The 16066-nt window shown below is 48.6% G+C and overlaps 2 long non-coding RNA genes across 2 annotated transcripts; one reads left to right on the top strand and one right to left on the bottom strand.

The window, feature by feature from the left end:
• Positions 1 to 1063: 1063 nt before the first annotated feature.
• LOC125412906 (uncharacterized) lies at positions 1064 to 5959 on the bottom strand. The gene is made up of 3 exons (XR_015000526.2): positions 5857 to 5959; positions 4341 to 4433; positions 1064 to 1598 (listed from the first exon to the last, which is right to left on the bottom strand). It is a non-coding gene; the product is annotated as an uncharacterized LOC125412906 (long non-coding RNA).
• Positions 5960 to 10821: 4862 nt separating this feature from the next.
• On the top strand, positions 10822 to 14073 carry LOC125413189 (uncharacterized). Its single transcript, XR_007235873.3, has 3 exons — positions 10822 to 10914; positions 11160 to 11322; positions 13220 to 14073. It is a non-coding gene; the product is annotated as an uncharacterized LOC125413189 (long non-coding RNA).
• Positions 14074 to 16066: the final 1993 nt, after the last annotated feature.

Below are 16066 nucleotides of genomic sequence, written 5' to 3'. Positions count from 1 at the left end.
GTGCTAATGTGTGTGCAGTGTGTATGAGGCAACTAGTGCTGTTGGCTTCTACTAGTGTTTATTTTGAGACGGGATCTCTCTTACTGAACCTAGGTATTCTGGTTCATTTTATGTCAACTTGATGCAAGCTAGAGTAATCTGAGAGGAGGGAGCCTCAACTGAGAAAATGCCTCCCTAAGTTCCCACTGTCGGCAAGCCTGTAGAGTATTTTCTTAACTAGCGATTGATGGGGGAGAGTCCGGCCCATTGTGAGTGGTGTTACTCCTGGGCAGGTGGTCCTGGGTTCTATAAGAAAGCAGGCTGAACAAGCCATGTGGAGGAAGCCAATAGACAGCACCCCTCCGTGTCTGCCGTATCGGCTGCTTCCTGTCCTGACTTCCTTCAGTGATGAACAGTGATGTGGAAGTGTCAGCCAGCAGACCCTTCCTCCCCGAGTTTCCTTGGTCCTGGTGTTTCTTTCCTGCAGTACTAACCCTGACTCAGACCCTGGGGCTGTCCATCTCAGCTAGACTGACTTGCCAGGAAACTCTGGGGGAGCCTCCTGTCGCTGCCCCACAACGCTGGTTACAGGCGTGTGTCACTATACCCCAACTCTCTCATGGATGCTAGGGGTCTCAACTCTGATCTCAAGCTTGCCAAGTGAGCAGCTTGCCAGTGAGGCCATCTCTGTGCCCCTTTTCTTTTCTTTTTTCCTGGCCATGACACTTCTAAAGGTCTTTATGTTTATGGTGGAGAAGAGACCCAGGGGGAACCAAGAGGTGAAGAGGGGTCTGAGCTGTACCGGGTAAAGACAGCTGGCCTGAAGATGTGTGCGCTCAAACTGATGAAGCTGAGTTCCCAGCACTTGTTTTTTGTTTTGTTTTGTTTTTTAGAGCAATTTGACTAACACCACTTCTTTTCGTTCATCTGCTCTGGTTCCCCCTCTCTGGTATTGAGTACAGCGATGTGGGCCCCAATAATTAGAGATTCTCTGGGTATTTGAACTCAAATTCCCATGAAGCAGTCAGTGGACACCATCTCATCCCGCTCTTGTTCAAGAATGAAGAAAGCGCACAGCAAAGTGTACAAGCCAGAGGCACTTTCTTATCGATTCGGAATTAACAACCCTCAAGGGGATAGAGCTACTTAAAACTGATTGCCACATCGGTCTAAACTGAAACAGGGTTGAGTGCTCATAGTAGCTGGAGGCCAGCCAAGACATGCTGTGCTGTAGCAGCACAACCCTCGGGAAGCCTTACAGCGCAAGAGCTCCCAAAGGACTCTGAGGTGCCAACCAAGAGCTATCCTTCCTGCAGTAAGTCCACAAGTTACCCATGGGGATGGCAGAAGCAGGGGGCTAGAAGCAGAGGCGGGAATGAACTCCCTTCCGCAGGTCAGCTGGCAGAGGAGGCAGAGGCAGAGGCAGGAATGCCTCCCTTGGAGGCAGAGGCAGGAATGAGCTCCCCAGCCTGAAGCTACTGGCAAAGTCTTGGAGACTGGCTTGAGGGAGCTTCCTGCCTGGGAAGAAGCCTCGGAAGAGTCTGTCCCCAGTGAGTCTTGTTTTCCTCTGCTGAGTGAGTCAGCTAGGAGCTGGATTCTGACGTCTTCAGGCTTCTTTGCTGAAGAGAACAGGAGCATGTCAAACCAGGCTCCTGTGCCCTGAGATTTGCTCTTCCCCCATAGTAGCTCCTTCTCTGCAGTCCTAGAATGTTGGAATTTAGGGAGGTGTCAGCGTGTCAACTGAGCTCTGATTGGCTCATTGTGGGTATGCAGATGAGATGAAGAAATTGGGCCAATCAGAAAAGAGCTGTCAAACGTTGTCAGGGGAAGAAGAACCCTGAGCCTACCAAAAGCTGCTACAAGTTCACATAGGTTCACCAGTCTCTGCAGAGGTGGGGAAACTTGTAGGAACATTTGATCTGGCTTTATCCCACCACAGAGACACTTGCACAACCATGCTCATTGCTGCTCTATTCATAATAGCCAGAAATTGAAAACAACCTAGATGTTCCTCAACAAAAAAATGGATTAAGAAAATGTGGCACATTTACACAGTGTAGTATTAGTTAGCTGTAACCCCCCCCCCCAAAAAAAGGCATTAGGAGATTCACAGTCAAGTGGATGGAACATGAAAGAAAATCATACAGCATGAGGTAACCCAGATCAATCAAGACAAATATGGTATATACTCATTTGATGTAGGAGGGTCTTCTATCTATCTGTTGCTTTCATTGGTTAATTAATAAAGAAACCTGCTTGGCCTGATAGGTCAGAACATAGGTAGGCAGGGAAGACAGAACAGAATTGTGGGAGAAAGAAGGCAGAGGCAGGCAGACACCATGAAGCTCCAGCCCAAGATGGACATAGGTTAGAATTTTCCTGGTAAGCCACCACCTCGTGGTGCTACACACATTAATAGAAATGGGTTAATCAAGATGTGAGAGTTAGCCAGTAAGAGGCTAGAGCTAATGGGCCAGGTAGAGTTTAAATGAATACAATTTGTGTGTTGTTATTTCGGGTGTAAAGCTAGCCGTGCGGGACGAAAAGTAGGCCTGCTTGCCTCATCACTACACTCATTTATTTATGGATATTAGCTGTTAAGTCAATGATAACCAAGCTACAGTTCCCAGAATCACAGAGGGTAGATACAGACAGAGTAAAGGACTAGAAGGTACAGATAGATCTCTTTAGGAAACGGAAATAGGAAAGTAGATTTGGAAGGATGGGGATGAGGGGCTGGAGGGGGAAAATCAAGTGGGGAGGGAGGGGGAGAAAGGAATGAGGGTGAGAATACAGGGAGAAACAACTGAAATCAAGAGCCATGAGGGGAGCGTGGAAACCAAATAGCACAGAAGCTTCCTGAAATATATACATATATGAAAGTGATCTAAATGAAATCGCCAAATAATGGGTGAGACAGAGTCCCAGTTGGACATCTTATCACCAAATGAAGCTTCCAGAACCAGTATTGGGTTACATCTAACTGAGTTGTTGGCCAAAGGGGTCCCATGGGAATTGCCAAACAACCCAGCCTGTTGCCAAGACTCCAGGCTACTCCCCATAAGCTGATAGTAAGAGTCATTGCTGAAGACAACACCTCCGCAGCTCACTGAACATGGAGAAGTTGGGCTGGTGTTGCCACAGAGCCTTCACCCCTGTGTTCCGGTGTCTTTGGGGCAGGAAGGCACTCTGAGGATTGATGCTGCTGTCCCAGGGATCAAGGGATCACTTTTCTGAGGGGGGCAGTAGAAGTGGAGGTACCGCTAAAACCCCGGTTTCTCATTGCCAGGACCTCTTGTCGTGCGGCCCCGACTCCTGTCTCCTGCGGAGGGACTCTCTTCTTTTCTGGATTTCCTTCACCACCCTTTACACTAGGCAAGGCTTTGTCCAGTACGCATCTGTCTGATTTGTGTCGTCTTAATGATGTTGAGTGACATGTGAGGACAGGTGCGGGAGGGAGAAACATTCCCGGCTAGGGGAATTAGGGCAGGAAGCGGTATCTGAATTCAATGCTGGGTGATCTCTAAGCTTTAGACACTGGGGCAGCCTGAGGAGGACCTGAATGTCAAACATACACCAGAACAACCAAGGGACCCAGAAGCTCAGGGTTTAGAGAAAACTGCCTGGGTAGGTAGCATCCTCACACATGGACCTGCAGGTCACTTCCTGGGATAGTGGTCTTAGAGTCTGATGATGTCGAATGACTCTCTTAGAATGTTCTACCCCCACCCCCTGCCATGTCTGGGTTGGAGTGCACTGCTAACATGGTGCTAGAGACTGAACCAGAGCTGGGTCTGTGGAGTTCCTAGACTCTAGGAGGCACTTTCCTGAAACTTTCTCTGTCCTTGCAGCAGACGCCGGGTCAGCATCAGGATCCAGGTGGGACCTGGGCCTTACTACTCTCTTGTGCTGTTCTCTGACATCTGTTTGAGGATTAGGGTGAGCTCCTACCTCTGGTTTAGTCTGTACTTCCAGGAAGACAGCTAGTGGGTAGATTGCTCCCACCAGTGAGTATATTTCTCTCGTGGGATCACACTAGTTGGGATTACCCTAGGTTCCAGGCTCTGGGATATAAACGGTCTACTGAAAACACTTAGACTTGACTGCATGTCCATGTGTCGGCTCTCACCCACTGGTGCTGCCACCAGACACGCTCACCTGCAGCATCTGAGAGCGACTGGAGAGGCAGCATCTACGAGCACTCCACCCTGACAGTAGCACTAGGGCATCAGCCTGGCCCACTGCAGTCGTCACACTAAGTGGCAGGCAGTACTCTGGAGGGGACCCACTGTGTCTTCCAAGCGTTCTTAGAACTGGCTCTGCAATGCCCAGGGACCTCCACTACAAATGCCCTTTCTTACCTGAACAAGTAGGCAAGCCCAAGGGATACTGTTGTTCTTGTCCATGGGTTCCTTGGCCAGTCCTTCCTGTTGATGGCATTTGGAAGCTGGGACCTGGTCCACAGGGTAAGAGATTGATCCCATTCTAAGGACCCCTGGCTATTTCCAAAAGAGTGCCGGAGGAGTTGTGCCCAGTTGGACAACAATTTCCAGCGACAGACACACCTTTAATCCCAGCATCTGGGAGACAGAGGTGGGCAGATCTCTGTGAGTTCCAGGCCAGTCTGGTCTAGAGTGAGTTCCAGGACAACTATGGCTGTTAAACAGAGAAACCCTGTCTTGAAAAAACAAAACAAAAGAACAAAAGAAAGAAAGCAAGTCATCGTTCACACACACACACACACACACACGCACGCACGCACGCACACACGCACGCACACACACACACACACATTTGTTTGCCTACTTTGATCAAAACTCACATTTGTGATCTTTATCAAGAGAGCCTCGGAAAGAATCACCGTGAGTCAGCACCCATTGCTGTGCGGTTATGGTCAGCATCAGGAACCGGCATTAAAGGTATGGTATTAAGAGACTGCAGAGACCAGACGATCTACGTTGTTTAGTATGAACATCCTTGGAAGAGCCAGATCACTGTGAGAAATATCAGCCTTGAAATCTGAGACTCATGAAGTCAGCCAGGAAGGGCCGGCTGGTCACGAAGAGCATGAAGAGATGGGTTCTGGGCTGTTCTGAGAGATCGTATCTGTGTGCTGTGGAGAGTCTTCATGTGCACTGACCCGCCCGACGGTAAACAACTGTGTGAGCGTTTCAGTCAGTTCAGTGTGGGTCAGCGGTATTTCGCAACGCGTTTTAAAGTCAAAGCGCTTTTGTTGACAAGGGCTCTTCAAAATGTTATTTGCCCAGGGCTTACACATCCCAGGGGAATTGTTACCTTGGGCAGGGCAACATTTTATCCTGGTCTTAAGAAAATGGTCACTGGCCTCCCTTTGAATCATGGCTCGGCAGCCTGTGCTCCTTGGCTGACAGGTCCCATACGCCAGGTGGACACGGGATTGACAAAGGATGTTGAATGGCTAGAAGGTCTGGACCAGTGGAGGGAAAGGCTACAGGCTGAGAGAAAGAGGGAGGTGGTGAGGAAGGACATGCTGGTTGTCTGAGCTGTGAGACAGGGTGCGTCTTGGGGCTCCTTTACTACCTCACCCTTGCCCCCTAAGTTGGTCACTGCATCTAGTTGATTCTGCCTTGTCTGAAGCTACATGTACCTGCTCACACACATAATGAGTACATAAAATGATAAGGGAGAATGGAATTGGCTCAAATGATTTTGGAAACGAGAAAGTCTTACCATAAACCCTCCGTATACAAGCTGGGGCCCATGGAGAACTGGAATCTCATTCAGTCCAAGTCCAAAGGCCCGAGAAGCAGAAACGCCAGCATCTAAGGCAAGACTTGCTCTAGTTCAAGAAGGGAGAATGTGGCTTCCTTTTGCCTTTTGTTAGGGATTGGACCATACCTGTCCACACTGTGGCCGTGGGTCTTCTCAGTTACTGACTCAAGTGCTGGTCTCTTCTGGAAGCATGCATGGCAGCTCATGGTCTCTAACTGAGTTCCCTCTTCTGGCATTGGAGATGGTACACAGAGATACAAATAAAACATTCATACATGTAAAATAAATTAACACAAAAAAATAGAAGGCAGCCAATGGCTCAAAATGGTGACGTCAGCCACCTTCTCTGCACTTCCTCTTCTGCTTCCTGGGGGCATCTGCTTTCCAGTCACTGAGCTGGTTGCTTTCGTGTGTGTGTGTGTGTGTGTGTGTGTGTGTGTGTGTGTGTGTGTGTGAGGGAGAGAGAGAGAGAGAGAGAGGGAGGGGGAGAGAATGCTTCTTTGAAAGCTCTGTGGCAGGCTGAGTTCTGGCTACATCATGAAGGGTATGGATTTCACGACCTCTAGGGCTTCCTTCCCAGGCTGCTGTGTATAGTGTATTTTATTTTTTAAAAATGTCACAGTTAAGGATGGAACCCAGGGCTTCACACACGGTGGGTGAGCACTCTTCCCTTGAGTTGCATTACACCCTCCAATTTTTTATGGAATTAAAAACGATTTGTTTCTGTTTTATCTCTATGAGCATCTTGCCTGCAAGTATATGTGTGCACCATATGCCTGCTGGTGCTCACAGCAGCCAAAAGAAGATCTTGGATCTCCTGGAATTGGAGTAACAGACAGTTGCTAGCCACTATGTGGGTGCTGGGAACCAAAACTGGGTCCTCTGGAAGAGCAGCCAGTGCAGGTGCTGGAGAGGTGGCTCAGTGGTTAGGAGCACTTGTTGCTCCTGCAGAGGACTGGGGTTCAGGTGTTAGAACTCACGTGGTAGCTCACAACCATCCAGAACTCCAGTTCCACGGGAACTGATACCCTCTTCTGACCTCTTCAGGCAGTTGGCACATATGTGCACTCAAGTGATGTGGGGTACCTCTTTGTATTCTGTGAATATGTTTTATTACCATTGGTTAATAAAGAAGCTGTCTTGGCCTATGCCAGGGCACAATATAGCTAGGCAGGAATTCCAAGCAGAGAGATAGGGAGAAAGAAGGCAGAGTCATGGAGATGCAGCAGTTGCTGAGGAAGCAAGATGTGAGGTAGCAAGCAACGAGCCTTGTAGTAAAATATAGGAAAATAGGAATGGACTCATTTGAGTTGTAAGAGCTAGTAAGAAATAAGACTGAGCTAACAGGTCAAACAGTCTGTAATTAATGTAAGTCTCTGAGTGGTTATTCAGGAACTGGAAGGCAGGAGAGAAACGTCCAGTTACAGGCAAGCAAGACATACACATAAAAATAAAAGAAGAATAGAAAAGAGTAGCCAGTACTCTTAGCTGCTGAATCATCGTCCAGCCCTCTTTATGGATTTTGTTGTTGTTGTTGTTGTTGTTGTTGTTTTATCTTAGGGACAAGTCTTGGCTGACTGGGACCTCTCTATGGAAACAAGTCTGGCCTCAAACTCACAGAAATCTACCTGCCTTTGCTTCCTGAGTGCTGGGATTAAGGATACACACCACCATGTTTGGACTTTGTGGATTCTTAGTTTTTACATTTTGAAAGTATTGGACATTGAACCCATGACCCAGTACATACCTCCAATGTGTGTGTGTGTGTGTGTGTGTGTGTGTGAGAGAGAGAGAGAGAGAGAGAGAGAGAGAGAGAGAGAGAGAAAGAGGGGGGTATGTGATGTGTATGTGGTATGTGTGTGTGTGAGGGGGGGTATGTGATATGTATGTGGTGTGTGTGCCACGGCACACACGCACAAGTCAGAGGACAACTTTGTGGAGTTTTCTCTTCCATCTTTATGAAAGGTGGGTCAGGCTTGTGTGGCAAGTGACAAGCCCTTTGAATCTCTGATTCCTTTCTTCTTCCCCTTCTTCCCTTCTACCCTACCCCTCCCTCTTTTCCCTCCCTTTGTCATTGCCTCTTTTCTCCCTTCTCCTCCTTTTTTCCCTCCCTCATTCCTCTTCCTCTTCCCTATTTCCTCTCCCTCCTTTTCTTCTTTTGAGGTGGTCTTGGGACTGCCTCAGATTGTTTATGTGGAGGAGGCTGGCTGTGAACTACTAGCCCTCCTGCTCCCGCCATCCCTGAATTACAGGTGCCTACTACTATATCCAGCACCAGGTGAAGTTTTAATTTTTGAAAACAAAACAAAGGGGTCAGGAAGGAGTGGGGATGAATGTCTGTGCTAAATCTACCAGCACCTACTACTAGAGTGGTCTCCTGAACCTGCGAGCCTGAACCAGGGCTGCTGTTAAAACACTCCCACAATTCACGCTGACAGTGGAGTACAAGACAGCCAGCTGCTACACAGCACGTGAGTTCTGTCTCAAGTCAGGGCTTACTCTAGACTAGACTGTATTTGATTAACCTTTTTCTTCTTTTTTCCCTCCCTTTCTTTTTCTTTTCTTTTTGAGACAGGGTCTCACTATGTAGCCCTGGCTTGCTGGACCTTACCATGTAGACCAGGCTAGCCTTGAACTCACAGAGATTCACCAGCTTCTCCCTCCTGAGTGCTGGGATTAGAAGTGTGTACCATCATAACTGGTCTGATTTTATTAATTTAATGAGACTTAAATTGAATGTAGAGATTCAATTTAAGAGAATGTAGAGACAGGAAGGAGCAAAAGTTAATTTTGCCCTGCTAAATGCCAGTTCTGAAGCGTTGCCTGGCAGGACCCTGCACCTGTTCCAGCCGACCCTTGCTCAGTGGGCACCGGGATCCCCGAGACAGCGAGGCCGGTGAGAGCTTAGGGATGATACAGAGTTTGTGTTCACCCGTGCATTCCGCAGCCTTGAGCCGCTGCTGGGAATTTCCAGTTTACACGGCATAAGAGGGAGACCGTCTTCGGTGTTCTTTCTGGGGCGTAAACTATTGCTGGTGATGAAACTCGCTCACTACTAAATCGTATCGGACACACAAATGACTGATGGGCATGGTCGATCGGTAGTTAAAAATTAACCAGACTAGCTTAATAGAAAATATTTAGCTTTAATAAACAGAAAAAAGGAAAACTTACAAAACCAGGGTTCCAGCGATCCAGGAACGCAGGGGGCAAAGAGAAAGAGGCAAGTGCACTGGGTTGTTTTGTTTTGTGTGGCCCCAGGGGGACACACCCTAAGCAGAATGTGATTGGCTGAAGTTCCCCATCAAATGGCTGCCTGGTTTATCCTGTTAGAACTAAGCCAAAGGGATGGACTTTCCTTGTAGGTATTAGAGACGGTGTATATCAGAGGGGGAGTTAGCAGGGCCACCCCAAAAAGTACAGGGATCGGCATTTACTGTCTGCTACTTTGTGGATAACATGGAAAGAATCATTTCAAGCAAGTGGAGTTCTTTTCAATAAACTTTGTTCAAAGAATAGTTTCTAAGGCTCTATTCAGGAGAACTGTCCTCGGTGGCTCAGCAGGGCGTGAGGACAGTGATGTCTTGACTAAGAGCCTCTGGTGACAGGCACGAGAGCTCTTCCTGCGTGCTTGCAGTGCGTTCGCCTCGCTTCCTGGAACACATTCCTCGTCCCGTCCCCCCCCCCCGTCCCCCCCCCCGTCCTCCCCCCCCCGTCCTCCCCCCCCCCCTCGCCCGTGTCAGCAGCACAGCGCTGCTGACACTGTCCAGGGACAGCGCACCTCGTGGTCCACAGCCTTGCTGTTTTGCAAACACACCACTTGCATCCCCAACCCAGAGGCTTTGTGCTCCTGCTCTGACTACCTGGAGTGCTCTTTCCCCGTGCTTCCTGTTCCTGCCTTGGACCCGGAGACCCTGAGGAGTCTACCTGCTGAGAGATGCAGGCTGCACACTGGTTTATTGCTTGTTGCAGTGAAGGGGAACACAGCCTGGGGCACTGTGAGGGTTTTAGGAAGGGGGGTGTCAGGAAGGGCTGAGCAGGTTTGTTTTTGTCTGGATCCATCACAACTACTGAGTGGCCTTGTCTGAGGTTGATGTCCTGTGAAATTGCTTATATTCTACAGGAAAGAACTGGCCTTCCCGTGAAGGTCACCCAGACGTGGACAACAGGGATTGCTTTCTTGTCTCTGGGTTCCGTGTAGAGAACAGAAACTGTGTGTGTGTGCGCGTGCGTCTGGTAATAGGTATTGAGGGAAAGCACTTTGAAGTTATATTCAGGTATCCAGCTAGCAGTCCCACTACTGGTAGCCCTTCCAGCTCTCCCAGGCAGACTTGATCTGTGGTTCCATTTGATGGTTACTCAGATGCATGGTTATTTGCAGGGTCTTTGGCCAGGCTCCTCCAGGTGCTGTGCCCTTCTCCCCAAACGAAAACACAGAGCGAGCGTCCACAACTTTGGTTTGCCTGCAAGCCCAGCTTGGCAGTGCTTGGGCTGCATGACAGACAGGGATCCCAGACTGTACTTGTGTTCTGGGTTCAGGGCCTGTGACTACACAGGGTGGAAGAGAACGAGACAGAGACCCATAAAAACTCACCATAACACCAGCAGACAGCCTGTGTGCCTGGTTCTTTGGCCCCCGTGTGGAGCTTCTACTTGTCCATGCCATCTGAGCCTGGTTCCTCCACAAAAAACTTCCCTTCATCTCTGCTGCCCGAGGTGCAGAGGAGCTGACAGGCCGGCAGGGTTCAGGAAAGCCCTTAGGATGGGTGACCTCTAAGAGCGAATGCAGAGAAGCTCTGGGCTACCTGGGTCTCACCATCTGATCTTAATCTTTCACCAGCCTGTTTAGGGGCTGGAGAGACAACTCAGACTTCCAGGGACCCTGAGTTCCCAGCACCCTCAGGGTAGCTAACTACCATCTGTAACTCCAGTTGTGGGGATCTAACACTCTCTTCTGACCTGGGGCACCAGGCACACATGTGAAACACTTATATACATGCAGGCAAAACACCCATACACATAAAATAAAATAAAATAAAATAAAATAAAATAAAAACACCTAAAAATGGTATAAGCAGTTACGATCTTTATTTTACAGACGAGGAGCCTTTGATGGAGGGAGATCGTGTGTAACTTGTCCAGAGACACACAGCTGGCGAGGAGCAGAGACGAGATTTTCACCAGGTCTGTCACAGATTTTCTTCTCAGTTCTGTGGGCCTTCGTGGAGGGGTCTGAGCATTTGGTTGAGGAACCACATTAAAGAACACTCAAGGACAGCAGTTCTCAACCTTCCTAATGCTGTGACCCTTTAATGTAGTTTCTCATGTTGTGGTGACCCCCAACCATAAAATTACTTTTGTTGCTACTTCATAACTGTACTCTTGCTACTGTTATGAACAGTAATATCTGTGTTTTCCGATGGTCTTAGACACCCCCATGAAAGGATCATCGCGACCTGCCTGTTGATAACTGCTGCTTTGGATCATGAGGCCTCTACAGCAAATGCTCACAAGAGCCAGTAGGAACTGCGCAGGGTCAGAGTACGGAGCCTGTCCCAAAAGAGACAGAGATTAGGCTGCACTGGACCCGGGGTAAGTGGACCTTCGGGCTGCCTGTGCACGTCGCAGACCCGCAGGGTTGTGGGTGTGGGAACCTTGGCTCCCTGCTGATCTTTTTCTCCTCTGAGAGCGCCGCAGCTTCCTCTTGCGGCCACCAGGGGGAGGCGCTACCCTGTAACTGCAAAAGTGAGTCACACTCCCAGCCCTGTTTATGACCTCTGGCCACTGAGATCCTCTGCTCAGCTCTGCTCCAAGGAAGGGGAGGGAAGGAGGGAGAGGCTGCTGTGGCCTGGTCTACGTGTAGTGGCTTTCTCTTTCAAAGAATAGTCTGTGTGTGGATGCGCACGTACGATGGGGTAAGGGGGCGGAGCACAATACCGCATCTCCTCTGGTACTAGAAGTATGTTCCACTGCAAGCCACTGGCCCTCTGGCAGTGTTCATGGGTTAAAACTCCCGCAGTTTTGTAAAATATCCTCTTCTACATTTAGTAAAAGACAACATGGGGCTTCCCTACTGACATGACAATCACACAACTCAGTTCTTCCCTGCAGTCAAGTTGCTACCGTGAATTCATCCTCTTACTTCCCCTCTGTTACAACCGTGGAGCAAAGAAACACAGCAGGGCTAGTGGGCCGCTCCGGGGGAAGAGCTGTGGCTGAACAAGTCAGCTCCTACTATGAGCAGGGAGGAAGAGACAGAGGATCCTCTGAAAGCTCAAGGCTAGCCTAGAGCATGCCGCCTGGCTGAAACCAGAGACAACCAGCTCAAGGTGGAGAGGAGAACTGACTTTCCAAAGACAGATTGCACACACACAAAGACACACACATGCACAAACACGCACAGACATGTGCACGCACATGGACACTAACTGCAGCAAAAGACAAACTAAAAGATATCGTTAGTGTGCAGATCGAAATGGATGTTTATGTTATTGAAAGCAGATAAAAAAAAGTTAGCTGACCTCAGAGTCTAGAAGTATCGGGGGCCTCCAGAGGTGCAGCTCCTGATAATTACATCTGAGGTGCTCCATGCCTCTGAGGTGCTCCAAGCCTCTGAGGTGCTCCACACCTCGGAGGTGCTCCAAGTCTCTGAGGTGCTCCACGCCTCGGAGGTGCTCCACGCCTCTGAGGTGCTCTAAGTCTCTGAGGTGCTCCACACCTCTGAGGTGCTCCACGCCTCTGAGGTGCTCCACGCCTCTGAAGTGCTCCACGCCTCTGAGGTTCTCCAAGCCTCTGAGGTGCTCCATGCCTCTGAAGTGCTCCATGCCTCTGAGGCACTCCATGCATGACAGAGGAACAGGAAGGCTCCTTCAAGGCAGCAGTGGTGAAGCTCCTCTAACTGTAATAGGAAGCCAGGAGGGGAAAGCTCTGTGATCATGTTCAGCCGGGTAGGCGAGGATGAAGGCCCGCTGCTGCTGAGGCAAGCCATGTCTCCATCTGGCTGAACCTGGGATGTCCTCATGTCCCAGAGTGGTGGGGACCCAAAATACTGTGACAAGACTTGGTCTCAACTAGCCTAGGGTCCCAGTGGAGAGAGTCAGAGACGGAGAGAAAAATCCAAGAGAAAGCAACAGCACACCCCTGGAGGGCAACATGGGGGAAGTGCAGTGATGTACGTGTATGACAATGTCATAACAAAAGCCACTAATTTGTCATTTAAAAGTTTAATTGGAAAAAAGAAAAGATAATACTGACTGGTTAACAGTTGTCTCAACTCTGTGCTGAGGCCAGCATGGTTACAGGAGACAAATCTCAGGCTCAGACTGTGGCTTTATTGGACTACAGATCACCACACGACCTGGTGCTCCCTTGAACCATTGGGATTTGGTGTTGAGCTGAACCCTGGAAGGCACTCTGATAGAAATTTTTATACCTGTAAACGCAATATTACAACTGGTAACCTGAGTACTTCAAATCTTAATTTTCTGAGGAATGAGGACCTCTGCCAAGCCCAGTAAGAACATCTGATGCTCCTATCAACCTGAGAGATCGCATCTGTGGTGTGGCACTGCCTGAGGAGACAAGAGCAAACTTTTCTCCACCCCAGATCAGGCTAATCGGAAAGAAAGGCGTCTGCAGAAATGCAGCCTGGCGAATGGGTGAGCTCAATGGACGGCACACAGGAACATGGGTGAGGGGTTATTCACAGGAGCCCGGGGAACACAAAGGCAGCCATGTCCCTGAAAGCCGGCCCCGCCTGCCTTCTCCCACTAGTCTCGTCTGCACAGCTGCTGGGGGCTCTTTAGAGAGAGGCCTTCCTGTGTGTCCTGTACCCTCCGCTCCAGAGTCTTGTGGACCTTTCTCCTTCCTCTTATAAAATATCTTCGCGCATGTGCTCCAGGGCAGCAGGATGGATACATATGTCCTCCATGCTACTGACCCAGGCAGAGGGGCGCATTCCTACTTCAGCCTCCGAGACCCCGCATTCCGCTGGCCAGCAGAAGGGAATTTTTCTTACAGCAGCTTCGAGCCTTGGAGCCCCACATGGCGGTCTGTTTGAAGTTGTTTTATTCTGCTCAGAGCTTCTTCGTCTGGGACTGGCACAGTGGCTCTGGTTTGCACTCTGTGCTGACTCCGCTGCTGGGAGAGGGTGGGACAAGGACCTGCGAGGGGGACAGAAGATTGGCTCCATGGACACAGAGCATCACAGAAAGTTCGGGAAACAGACGCATCCTGAATTCCTTTCCTCCAAAATCAACTCCAGCAACATCAGTACGTAGATTCAGAAAGAGGGCTAACTTCCTTATGTTCATGTGCAACGAATAAATATTTTTCTGAGAGAAAGCCTCTCAACTCAGTGTGAGATTATAATTGAAACCCATGAAAAAATAATTTAATGGTTAAAAAAAATCCAAATCTCAAATCTAATGTTTGGAATATGAATCTACTCCAGATAAGTTAATTTTGTGAGTCTTCAAAGAATTAAACATGATGATTAGAAAGATAAAAAAGGCAAATGAAGACTTAAAATCCATTTGGAAATAACAAGAATGAGTGAAGCCATAAGTCAAGAGCAAATAGAGATGAGACGATCAACTAGGAATCAAGGAAGTAAGTTTAGTTATGGGGAAAAAAATCAGTATATACTGTGGAGTAGACACAGAATTATCAAGATAAGAGGAATGGTTTAGAAACTAACACTAATATAGAGAAGGATTAATTTAGAGTCAGAATTTAAGATTAAGTATCATTTATATAAAGTACAGACCCCACTGAATCAAGAATAAAAATTAGCCAGGAGTGATAACACACATCTTTAATTCCAGCACTGGGGAGACTGAGACAGAAGGATCTCTGAGTTCAAGGTCACCCTGGTCTACGTAGCATGTTCCAGGCCAGGCAGGACGCATAGGGAGACCTTGTCTCAAAAAGAAAAAAAAATTAAACTCATGGCTTAGGCTTGAAGGCAGGTGAGACATTTCATTGGCGGTCCCCAGGAAACACAGGAGCCTTCTGAATCAGAACCAGGAAGAACTGCTTCCAAATTTCTGACTAATAGAAACTGATGGGCGATAAGGAATGACTGTTATAGGGAGCTGATAAGCTTGCAGAGTAATCGCTTGCATCAGAGGTCCTGTGTCTTCTCACACCGCCCATTCCTAACCCCTAAAGCAAACACTCTCAGTTCTCACACCTAGTGTTGTGTGGTTACTCTGCTCTCGACTTTCCTATTTTTCACTTCAGATTATATACCTTTCCCTCCTCTCCACCTTTCTCCCTGCCTCAGTTTTTGTGATAGCACCTGACTGTTTAGATCACATTAGCCTTGAACTTGCTGTGTAGCCCAGGATAGCCTATAGCTTTCCATCCTCCTGCCTCTGCCTTTAAAGTGCTGGGCTTACCCGTGTGTGCTATTGTGCCTGGCTATTGACTTCCTTGATTGTAGATGATGGTGAAGTGGTTAGTGGAGACCGCCTCTTGCCTGCTACTGGGTTCGTTTCTTGCCCTCTCTAGGATCGGGCTACATACGGCAGAGACTACAAACAGGAGGTACTGTCAACTCTGCATTAGCAATTGTAGGATAAAAGGGCCAGCACGCACACACACACACACACACACACACACACGCACGCACGCACACACAAACTCGTTTATATACAAACTACTGAGCCCATTCAGCTGTTGTGTCCAGGGATGAGGACTTGGGATTGGACAATATATTGTGGGAGTTTGTCCCTCGGGGGCACTTATTCTTTCTCTCTCAGCAGCCATTTACCACCTAGAGCTCTTCATCAGGGGTAGAACCTTGTGGAATTTTGTTTGTCCGTGTTGGCCTGACAGCTAGTGTTGTTATTATGTGGTCTTACTCCAGCAAACTGGGTCTTTTAAGTGTATGTGCTTGTTTCTGAGTGTGTGTGTATGCACATCTGTGTGTGTAGGTGCCTGCAGAGGCCGGAAAAGGGAGTCAGACCTTCCGGAACTGGGCTTACAGATGCCTGTGCATCACCATGTGAGTGGTGGGAACTGAACCCGGAGCCTCTGTGAGAATAGTCAGTGCTCCTAAGCACGGAATCATCTCTCCAATGCCGAGAAGAAAGAAAGATCAGTGCCACTTGCTAGTGCTTTTACAAGCTTATCTACGTCAGTGTCGGTGTGTATGGTTAGAGGACAATTAGTGGGAAGAGATTCCTTCCTTCTGCGATGTGGGTCCCAGGGATTGATGCAGGTTGTCACACTGAAAGCGTTTTACCACTGTGCCATCTCACTGACCAAAGCTATGAAGCTTTCAATGGAGGAAATTACAAAGCACTGTGGAAAAATTAGAAGACCAGAAATA

This window comes from Myodes glareolus, chromosome 2 (assembly GCF_982192425.1).
Source record: "Myodes glareolus chromosome 2, mMyoGla1.1, whole genome shotgun sequence".
Lineage (NCBI taxonomy): Eukaryota > Metazoa > Chordata > Mammalia > Rodentia > Cricetidae > Myodes > Myodes glareolus.
Note: the sequence above shows the minus strand (reverse complement) of the source record. Positions and strands in the feature narration are given on the sequence as shown.